Source organism: Megascapheus bottae, chromosome 10, assembly GCF_031878675.1.
Source record: "Megascapheus bottae isolate mThoBot1 chromosome 10, mThoBot2.hap1, whole genome shotgun sequence".
In the NCBI taxonomy this organism is placed as follows: Eukaryota; Metazoa; Chordata; class Mammalia; order Rodentia; family Geomyidae; genus Megascapheus; species Megascapheus bottae.
This window is the reverse complement of record NC_143518.1, coordinates 23,140,224-23,147,066: the sequence shown is the minus strand read 5'-3', so window position 1 is coordinate 23,147,066 and position 6,843 is coordinate 23,140,224. Positions and strand designations below refer to the sequence as shown.

Sequence of the window (6,843 nt, the reverse complement as noted above, 5' to 3'; positions counted from 1 at the left end):
GTATTCAGAACATAGACTCTTGTCCACGGAGAAGATGTTAAGTGTGAGGAAGCCTTAGCCTGCCCAAGCTTTCAGATAACAATCATCCTCCACTGAAGTGGCCATACAGCCATGCAGATGACACGCCGCATCAAAAGCTAACACCAGGGCATCTTGTACAGATTGGACTCAACATGAAGTGCTCACACAGATGAAATCCTGCACTCGGATACAAAGGCTGTCAGTGATTCAGAGTCTATGTGCCAGGGATTTTACATTTGATGTGTTATTTAACCTCAATAACAAGCCTATAAAGTGTTGTGATTAATATCACCACTTTATAAATAAGGAGAGTGAGAAACAAAGTCCCTCTTGCTCAAGGTATCATGGTGTATTAAGAATCTGGGCTTTGAACTAGGTGTGCTGTCAGTCTTAACACCATTGACCAAGATGGTATATTGCCCTCACAATTAATACATGATTCCTTCACACACATAGGTGACCCTCCATCCCAATTTATGTGGAACTGTTCTGACCTTAACATCATCAGTCCTGAGCTCCAAGCCACATAGGATCTAACTGACACCCAACTCACCCCACCCACACCTGACTCATTAACCACTTTCCTAAGTACACAGCAGATCCAAATCAGAGTCTCCCATACTTGTTCTTTGAGGATGGGGACCAAGCTGCAAGAGAACCTCCCTTTAGGTGATTCACTTTGCAATTCCTGCTATTGAGCCTGGCTATGTTCCTGAAAGACACAAACTCGGGGTGGGGGTGGGGATATCTCAAAACAAGTCAGCTTTGGAGGCTCTCATGATAAACACATTTTGAAATTTATAAAGTATTCATAAATTGTCCAATATGCACTAGAGTGCTAACTGGTACTACAAGGTAACCAGCTATGATTATCAAGTAATGGGACTTATTATTTTTATATGGCTCTTTAGTTGATCCCAGATGAATACATAATTCTAAAACATTGGGCTTTGCAAATCCTGCTGAATGGACCGTACATAGAAGGAAAGGATGCTCAACCTTGTATTTGATTAGGCATGATGATAAAAAATAACAAGTTAAAAAATAACAATAATGAATACAATAATGTTTAAATGAAATAAGAGAAACCAACTAAATCCACAACAGATAGTCTCATTGGTATTTGTTGTTGTTGTAAAACCATCTGCAAGTGACTCAAAAAGGCTTTCATCTAACACCAACCATCCTGCTCTCTGTGGTCTTCCAATGAGCCTGGAGAAAGAGTCAGATGGGTTTACTGGCAGGAGCTATGTCCAGGAGGGTCCCAGAAAGGCCAACTGGGCATATTGCCATACATTCTGAGAACTGGTTGATCATACCTATCAAGGTGACAGAGCCAGTGCTACCCTCAAGGAACTTTCAGTTAAAGTCCAGCAGTGAGAGTGTGTAGTAGGGACCTGGTAGGGGTGGGACAGGCACTAAGAAAAATCAGAAAGCCTATTTTGTTATGGCATCTGGGGACAGCAAGACAGATATTTTGCCTCAGTCTCATCTTTGTCCAATAGACTGGCCAACAATGATAATAAACATCATCATTGATATTTTAAGTTCTGATTGTAGCCATATATTAAGACTGAAATTTTATTTACATTCCCATTTAACTCATATTTTTAAATTTTTATATTGAACATCCTATTTTTACAGTAACTGAAGTCTTTTTTAATTAGTTTTTCACTAGTTCCAGAGGAAGCTACTAAAAGGAAACCACAGTATATTCCTGCTTCCACAGGGAGCAATCATTGGGTAATATTCTTCTTATATTACCATGGAAGACATTGAGATCATCAGTAAATATTCATAACATACCCTTCTAAAATACATACTCTCACAAACATGCTTTGTGTGAATTATCTGCCAGATAAATGAGCTAACAAGGCCCATCCAACAAGAAATCCAAAAAGCAAGATATTCTTATCCTATCCTTTCTTCTGTCAGTCACAGGCCCTGTTGACCTAGGCTATCAGTGAAAGGTTACTATTGATCTGTTTCAGATGTAAAATTTGCCCTTGGATTAGTGGTACTATTTCAGTTTCTCTCCTTATTGAACCAGAAAGAAATGCCATGTAACAGGAAAAATACCTATACATAAAAGCAGAAAGTAGAATGTTAACTTTTGCTACAAAAAGGCTGACAGCAATTCCCCATCCCACCTCCCTCAATACCTCAGTCAAATGCAGCAGCCTTCCAAAGCCTCTGATCAGTAAACAAGGAGTGAGTGACAAAGGCTCACGTCCAAGACTACACTGGATTCCCTGTACCTTGCACAATCATGCTATGCCTACTTAGCATGCCTACTTAGGAATTAGAGGATCTAATTCCTGGCCACTGTAAAGCTCCCCTATCTCTTCTTTTTTCTTTTTTAAAAATTGTATGTAAGGGGCTGGGAGTTTGGCCTAATGGTAGAGTGCTTACCTAGCATGCACGAAGACCCGGGTTCAATTCCTCAGTACCGCATACATAGAAAAAAGCCAGAAGTGATGCTGAGGCTCAAGTGGTAGAGCTCTAGCCTTGAGAAAGTCCAAGGACAGTGCTCAGGCCCTGAGCACAAGCCCGGGACTGGCAAAAAAAATTGTATTGTAAATATGATGTACAGAGGGGTTACAGTTCCATAAGTAAGGTAATGAGTGCATTTCTTTTTGAACTGTGTTACTCCTCCCTCATTTTTCTTCCACTTCCCCTCCCCCCTTCCCAAGTTGTAAAGTTCCTCTCCAACATACGGTCTTGTGAGTTTCATCTTGCATTGGTTTACCTTTTGTCCTTTGTCTTATCATTTTGTGATTCCCTTTCCCCTCCCCAAACCAGATAAATGTATATACAAGACACAGGGGTATTTAAATCAAAAACAGTGATAATAGGAAATAAACCTAAGGAAACAAAGTGAAAGAAAAAGGAAAAGCTATCTCCATTTTTAAAGAAACCCCAATTTTAGTATATAGTATAGTTACACAAGCCAAGTTATAATTGTTTACTATCTCCTCCCCCACCATGTTTCCTTTACTTAAAAAAAAAGAGAATATTTCATGATTTTGCATGTCATCCTTACACAGGGGCCATGCTAATCTCCTCTGTAGCATTCCGATTCTAGTATATGTGCTGCCAAAAGTGAGCACTCACTCATCTCTTTATTCTTTCCCAGGTGGATACTAGAAAAGAGAGAAGACTGGACTTAGACTATGCGATGCCAGAGCATAGTCAATGTTTGACACAGAAGGTTAAGTCACACACTTTCCAAGCCTCAGTCTCTATACAAAGAAAATAAAATTTCTAATATTTTCCCATAGACCTCAAAGGATCATTTAAAATTCAAATTTATAATTTGTAAATTAAAAGTGAATTTATAAGTAAATTATAAATATGAAATGGTGGAAAGCTACAGGAAGAAACTTCCCTTCATTGAAAGTGGAAAAGTGTGTAATAGTTAGTCTAGGGGACAGAATACAAATTGTTTCACACAGAGGAACACAAGTAGCCATCCCTGCCTTCGAGGATGTTTGTAACAGGAAGTCTGGATGTTAACGTGTTATCTTTCATGCATTAGGATATTTGTCAAAACAGACACTAATGGGATGTGTGAGGTAGTACACCATACCCAGGGTACAAGGCCTTTGAAAAGAAGATACAGCTTACCCTTGAGGATGGTGGAGACATGTACCTGACGCCACTTGGACAGACCATCATTCTGGTTTGGGAGTTTGGTTGTTGTAGGCACAGAAGCCAAGGATAGAAATAGGCAAAAAGAAGGATAAAATGAGAAATGACTTATGAAATGGTTGTAAAGACTTCAAGGTACAGATTGTCAGAACTAGAGTTTCTGACACAGCATGCCACACACACCATCTTGCTCATCTTCCTTTGATCCATTTATCAGGCATTGAGGCACCATCCACCCATTGTTCAATATAAATGCATCATCCTAAACACCCCACTATTGAGTAGCACTGGTCCAATAGACTAGATATGTTTTCATATCAAGTCCCATGACTACCACTGGGGTCAGGACCATTCTCTCAGTTGCCCCAACTATGACAAGTACCATCGGAATCTACTAGAATCCACCCTTCCCATACCTCACATTTCCCATCTCTTCATTCTGCTACTGTCATCCTCTCTGGCTAGCTTCCTGCATTTCCTCTCACACACAGACACACTTTGTACTAGCTGGCATTCCACGTGCTTCCAGAACTCTGTCTACAATGACTCCCCTTGTCTGCCTAAAAAATTCCTTCTCATCCTTCTCATCTTGAAGACCTTCCTGAGCCACAGTCTATATTCAGAGCCCTTGACGGAGCTGCCTGCAGGTAGACTTTTTGATTTGATCATGACACTGAATAGTAAGAATGCATTTACGCACTTAGGGTACCAGGAACAACGCTGAAGAAAGGCTTAGGTTTTGCTTTATCTCTGTTTATCTTCCTTGATGGTGACTAGAACTTCTAGATCTCCTCTGTACCTAGTTCAGATAATTCCCTTGAGTTAATCTGAGGAAGTCCAAAGAGAGACCTCTTCCTCAACCTACCCAAGACAAGTAGACGACGTGCCTGTGCCCCACCCACCCAGCGAACTCATTATTAAGCATTCCAAATTTTAACTCATTATTAGAGTACCCATTCCAGAGCTGATCCAAATATATAATTTGGCTCAAACTAGCTTTCTGAGCTGAATAACTCATTCAGATCTTAGACAGGGTGAGAGCCTTAGCAACAATCTTCAGACCATTACTTCCATCTCTTGCCAAGCACAATGGATACATATTTCTCAAGTCAATGAATGCAAAAAAGCCTGTCATATGCCCAGCATACTTTTAAAGCATAAGGAATAAAACTGTTCACATACCCTCTAAACTTTATTCGCTGAGGCCCATGGGAATTGTATATCCAGCATGGGTAAAGTATATATCACAATGCAAATATTTGTGACAGCCAATTTCCTGAAACTTTTAACAAAAACTTTTTTTTTTGCCAGTCCTGGGCTTGAGCTCAGGGCCTGAGCACTGTCCTTGGACTTTCTCAAGGCTAGAGCTCTACCACTTGAGCCTCAGCACCACTTCTGGCTTTTTTTCTATGTATGTGGTACTGAGGAATTGAACCCGGGTCTTCATGCATGCTAGGCAAGCACTTTAACCACTAGGCCAAACTCCCAGCCTTAACAAAAACTTTTTAACACAAGTGATATTCTGTATGGTTGAGCTGGTTAGAAATTAGGCATTATCCTCTATATATTTGTCATATGAAACACAATCATCAAAATGTTTTGGGCTTCTTTTAAGTGTTATTTCATCTTTCTTACTGACCTAAATAGTCCAAACGCCTTAGGAGGTGGCATAACAAGTTGCAAATAAGATCATAAAACTTCCTTCCTCCCTTTAGCCAAGCTCCTCTCAATGTGACATTTCGCTCCTCCCATCAAACTGTAGAATTGATTTCCCCTTGTCTTGAATCCAGGCTGACTTGTTTACTTGTTTTGCACAACAGAATTCAGCAGAGGTGATAGTGTGCCAACTGGAGCCGAGTCCTCAAGATACCTTTTGCTCTCCTCCATCCTCCTCTCTACCCTCTACCCTCTACCCTCAGACCTGCCCCCCCCCCGACACTTCCCCTTCCCCCTCCCTCTCCCCTCCCTCCTTCTTTCCCCCTTCCCTCCTCTTCCCTCCTGGCTCCCATGCAAATAAACTCAATCTATCCTGCCAAATTATATGAAACACATGGCACTCTATTTCAGTTAGCTATTATAACAAACCACCTCAAACTCAGTAGATCAAAACAACTCTATCTACAGATCAGCAATTTGTAGAGGGCCAGGTAGTGACAGCTCAGCTCTGCTGTTCCTGACATCGGCTGGGAAACCTGCAAGGCCAGGGTGACTTAATCGCTGGGACTAACTTGGCATCATGCAATTGGGTTCATCCAAAGGCTCATTCTCTCACTCTCACATCTGGTGAGATGTGGTGGAACTGCTGCTCCGCTGGGACTTATTAAGCTGGGATATTCTACATGTGATCTGTCTATGTGGCTTCCCAGATTCCATCCAACATCATCTATCCAATCCGAGAGCCATATATCATGGAAGACAGAAAATAGAAGTTGCCAAATTCTCGAGGTTATGACTGGGAGCTGGACTTACCTCACAACTACCATACTCTTTGGTAAAGGTAGCCACAAATATCTGCTCAGATTCAAGTGAAAGGGACAAATAGATGAGATAAGAAGATCAATGTCCCATTGCCAAAACAACATGAGAGATCTATGATTGTCGCTAGATTCTGGTGGTTCCAACATGTAATCCCAGCTACTCAGGAAGCCAAAATCTGAAGGACCATCATTTGATCCTTTCTGGCTCAGGCAGAAATATCAGCAAAGATAACCAACAGAAATCCAAGCTGGCAATGATGTAATTCCTTCAAACAACTAACTCATAGTTTCACAAAATAGATACCAAAAATCTGAAACATGTGTTTTCAGAAGAGTGGGTGGTCAAGGAGAAGAAGAATAGACAGATGGAGAGAGAAAGAGTAAGCAAATAATGTTTTATGTACACAGATGACAATGGAGAGGATGAGTGGGATTGGAAGAGAGGGGGGAGAAGAAAGATGAAAGGGATGACATTGATTAAGATGCTTTGCGCTCATAAATTAGTATGTTTAATTGAAAATCCTTTGCACACAATTCAAAGATTGGTTTATTTTTTAATACAGGTCAGTTCAAGTGGTAGAATACCAGCCAAGCAAGGCAATTGAGCCAGTGCAAGGTCTTGAGTTCAATTGTTATAGCTAACCTTAGAAAACACAAACTGCCACACCTTCATCACATGCTAGTCAAGTCAAAC

General features: G+C 40.8%; 1 non-coding gene across 1 annotated transcript; it reads right to left on the bottom strand.

Moving 5' to 3' along the window:
- Nucleotides 1-3,023: 3,023 nt before the first annotated feature.
- Nucleotides 3,024-3,131, bottom strand: LOC150057715 (U6 spliceosomal RNA). Its single transcript, XR_016536940.1, has one exon. It is a non-coding gene; the product is annotated as a U6 spliceosomal RNA (small nuclear RNA).
- Between the last annotated feature and the right edge of the window lie 3,712 nt (nucleotides 3,132-6,843).